The sequence below is a fragment of the Henckelia pumila genome, chromosome 4 (genome assembly GCF_033568475.1).
Source record: "Henckelia pumila isolate YLH828 chromosome 4, ASM3356847v2, whole genome shotgun sequence".
NCBI classification, from domain to species: domain Eukaryota; kingdom Viridiplantae; phylum Streptophyta; class Magnoliopsida; order Lamiales; family Gesneriaceae; genus Henckelia; species Henckelia pumila.
The window spans coordinates 230,015,018-230,019,805 of NC_133123.1; the positions used below are offsets into that span (position 1 = coordinate 230,015,018).

The window sequence follows — 4,788 nt, forward strand, 5'->3', positions numbered from 1 at the left end:
AGACGACTAGGGTGAGGTAGAAGTGATTTGAGCCTGTGAGGGTGGGCCTTGGGGTAGATAGGAAATAACTTTCAAGATAATGACATAAATAAAAATATATCTAGGCTTTAAAAAAAATAATAGATATCATAATAAACATAAAAATCCCGAAATATTATATTAAGAGAATTTTAAAGATAATTAAAAGTCATTATTTTGGCTTAATTCGGGTAAAAATGAACTCCTAAAATTATATAAAATTAAATACTGATAATTTTGAGGAAATAAAACTCAAAATAATATTTTCGAGCTCCTAAAAGACTCATAAAATAATTTTGGTAGAAAGTTATCATCTCGTCCGTCCACGGTCTCGTCAACGCGATAAAATAATACAATATCATAAATCAGGAAAATCTCTATTTATGGATTAAATACTTAAAAAAAATCATTTAAATAAGCACAGATAATTCACATAATTATTTAACCCGTAAATCTAAATTTTTAAATTAATTAAATTCCTAATTATGCATGCAGATTTACGTACTGAAAATACCGGGTGTTACAACATTAACCATAAATCAACTAACAACAAGAGTTCAAACAACAAAATACAAGTTCCCCAGTCTAGAACAAGTATTAATGCAAGTATGTGCTTTAAAAGAAACTCAAGAACCATCTGTCTTGAGTGTTCTATCCCGCTTAGACGATTACTGCTTTTACCTTTTGATTCGAATAGCTCCAACTCTGGATAAGCTACAAAAAGAGGTTATATCAACATCTATACAACCTAAACAACAACAACACTCAAGATAAAGCTCCTCGTCCAATCTTCGACGATCGATTACTTCTAACTCTGGTTTCAACAACTCCAAACGAATATGTACGGAGGCAAAATAAGATCAACAACGACGAACAAACTCAATAGCCAAAAATCAACAACTCAAACGGTACAAAATCTCAAAATTTAAATCGGCGGCATAACGACTATAACTAATCAAACCGAAAACACAGACAACAGTACAACATCTCAAACAACTCTCTTCAATGCTAAAACAACAATAAGGACTCAATGAACTTCTATAGCAAATTAGATTAATCATTTTCGTAAAACGAGGACGAATACGAAATAGTTGCTATAGAGGCCCATTGTGCAGTCACGCAGGCGCGAGCCTGGGCCCGGGGCTTGACAAAAATAGCATGAAATCTTTCAAACCTAACATTTAAATCATAAATATACCAGATAAAACCATTTAATTAAACAAAATATTTAAATCATAAATAAATACATTAAAAATCATTCAAAATTCATTTAAGCTTTCTTTAACAATTGTGAGTGGATTTATGGATTTTTCGGAGCGTTACAATTCCAAAATACATTTCCCATGTGCAACACACGCGCATTATTTCTAATTAGAATAATTGTATATCTTATGAGATTGATTGGTGATTGTGTACTAAAAAAATGTGGAGTGATCCAGTAATCTTGTGACATCCTTATCGCTATTTGGAAATTGAACATGTGTGTTACTAATATTGTAAAGTAACATACAAGAGTCACCCGTAAATATTGATATGTGTTGAACGTGGTGTATGTGACATTTTTTTGTCAATATGGATTGTTTGTGACATTTTATATGCGAGAAAATAAAATCAATTTTACGCACATATATTTTTTGAAATGATTTTAGATTGACGATGAACAAATTTATGTGATTGTGGTGTCTTGATTAATATATTTTTATATTATATATCGAACATATAGTGAAACCAAATTTGTAAGCTCACGTGAACATAAACATAAAATATCAAATCATATTTTCCGCTTTATTTAATTAAATTAAATATCGCAAACTCAAAGATGCACTATTATTAGGGTTTGATTGACTATAAATCGGCTCGTCTCTGTATCGACGGTTTTTGAAATAATCGATTTGGCCCGCAATTCACTGTTTGGCTAGACGAGACGGACCGATCCATTATTTAAGCCACTTTAAATTTGTCAACCCCAATTCACCTATTTACCGCAGCGGGCCAATCCAACTACCCAGCCCAATTTTACATACAGAGTCAATTTATAGCCTATCAAACCTATCCATTATTTAAGCCACTTTAAATTTGTCAACCCCAATTCACCTATTTACCGCAGCGGGCCAATCCAACTACCCAGCCCAATTTTACATACAGAGTCAATTTATAGCCTATCAAACCCTAACGCAATAGATTGACTCTCTTCGATTGGCTTTTGAAATTATTATCGACTTGTGGAAAAAGAGGAAAATGGGATTCTGGAATTCTCATCCCAACAGCCACTGCCGTGGATCTGGCACCTGGTAGATTCATTGCCTGAATTATTATTTTTTCTTGAATTTCACTTTCTATCCCGTAGTCCATGTTTTTTTTTTTTTTTTTAATCTTATTGAATTATGTTATAGATGTCCAGGTGATGTTAATAAATCTTTTTTTTGTGAATCCCGCTGTGGAAAACGACTTCTTCAGTGGGAAAAATGGTCATTGTTTGATGGTATTTATGCTTTTTAGATTCGGTGGTCAGCATAATTTCAAATCATTTTGAGGCTCCCATATTGAATGAAAGTTGCGTGGTTCTGCAAATAATGAGATCTGTAATTAAAATGTTGAACATGGGATTATTCGAAAAAAACTTTCACCTCTTGGGACGAGTATGAATAAGGAAATAAGAATTTTAAAGTAATTTTTAAAATTTATGAACCATCGAAAGTCGAGGTTGTACAGCCGTGTGAGCAATAATTTTTTTATGTTTGTATCGAGTTTGATATATGCTTGCCTTTTCTTTTGTTTTTTTCCTTTGTTGGAGTGAGGAGACATTGATACATAAATCAAGTCGATATTATGCTAGATGGGAGATAATGGTTGATGAAATTTCCGATTTTGTGAGCATTTGTGCACGATGGTATTCCAAGCCACTTAAGAAATATCATAGTTGTGTTGAAGGCATTTGGTTGTCTTTCCCATTGTCTTGAGCCTGTTCTTTGTAATTTTTCGTCGACCTTTTGTTTATTATTATATTATTATATGTGGTTGCCTTGCCCAATTCAGCCGAACCAACACTCAGGGTTTGTGAGGAGATAACGTTTGGTGATTGCTTTCTATACAGTGACAGCTTTATTTTGTGTTTAGGAAATCCAGTTGTGCATTTTTAAGGGCTCATTGCAGTAGTATGTTTTAGTAAAGGTTCCTTTTTGCCAGGGACATCTGGTTGACTTGTTCGGCTATATTTACACATTTATTTTCACTCTGTGATATTCAAATGAGAAGTATTGGTTGCTTATAGAGTGCATACAAGATACTCTTGTTTCGGTCACCCTTGTTGCAACTTTAGCCGTTTATGTATTCCTAGGTACTGCTACAATTTTACATATCTACTTTGGAGCATGTTACACTCACTTATGAATCTAACTTTCATCTCAACATGTCTGTTAAAAATATATGCCCCCAACTGAGATTTGATTCTGCTGTATGTGCTTTAATAAGAGAAGTGCCTTTAATATGTGGTTTTTTCATTCCGATTGATTTTTAAATTTTGGCACAATTTTGATGGGATTGTTGGCTTAAGCGTCGCTTATACCTGATATTGTAACATGGTAACATATAGTCAAATGTTGACTTTTGCGGTTCATCAAATATCATCAGTCATTTAGTTTTTGGTATGGCTAGCTCCCCCATGTCTGCACTTGGTGTGTTAATGTGGTGCAATTCTTTGTCTTTGGCATTATGTTCCAACGACAGACACTCAAGTTCTTTTGCCCGATTTTGCTTCTGTTTGTTGCTGAATTTCTTCATGGCATCAACTTGTACATTTCAGTCACACATGTAACAATACTGTTTCGTTTCAACAGTCGTGCGTGTGGGAGCCAGCATGAAGTAACAAAAAAGTATTGGCTGATGGTATGCCGACGGTGTTTGCGGAGAACTACCGGGGGAATTAGGATCAAGGTAATGTCAACTACATTTCTCTCTTTGACTATGCATATTCTTAATCTGTTGAGAGTGTTAGTTTTGGGATTTTTATGTCATAATATTTTTACAAACCTGACATTAGCATCTAAAATGGCCGATTCATAATTAATTAAATATAAATAAATTACGGAAACTATGACTTTTTACATCTACTACCCACCCTTTTATGTTACTACATTTTGGTTTTGCAGCATGGCTGGTGGATCGCGAAGAAGCCTACGGTTATTCTCACGCATTCTGCTTAGTGGGGTCATGAGAAAGGTTGTTTTGATCAAGATTTGTGATATTCTGCTTAAGTTTGGATAAGTAGTGTTTTAATTTTTAAAGGTAACAATAAATTTTAGTCGAGTATTTTGGGGTTTATTTAACTAATACTAATATAAGACGCAGACTTCTTCATTTCATTTCCAAAGATATGATGGTTATTTTTTTATTGTGAGAAAGGGTCTATGTATTTAGTTAAAATTAGATAAAGTAATGTTTTTGACATAAAAATTAATATTTGTCGGGTCGGATTGGACTTTTATCATTCATAACCCTTTCAAATTTACATATAGTCACTTTTATCATTCATATAATATATATATATATATATATATATATATATATATATATATATAAAATATGAAAGACCTTTTCCATGGATTCCAAACAATCTGCAACACAACGCATTACACATGCATAGATTGATGCAAAGATATATACTTTAAAAAAATTAAAGATAACTGCGATTAGAAAGATCATTATTTCGAAATAACGCTGAAATATACGGTTCATCAAACCCAACAAAACCGCTGGAGCGTTAGTCAAACC

General features: G+C 33.1%; 1 long non-coding RNA gene across 1 annotated transcript; it reads left to right on the plus strand.

The window, feature by feature from the left end:
• Window positions 1–2,118: 2,118 nt before the first annotated feature.
• On the plus strand, window positions 2,119–4,501 carry LOC140867673 (uncharacterized). The gene is made up of 3 exons (XR_012145231.1): window positions 2,119–2,309; window positions 3,855–3,951; window positions 4,167–4,501. It is a non-coding gene; the product is annotated as an uncharacterized lncRNA (long non-coding RNA).
• Window positions 4,502–4,788: the final 287 nt, after the last annotated feature.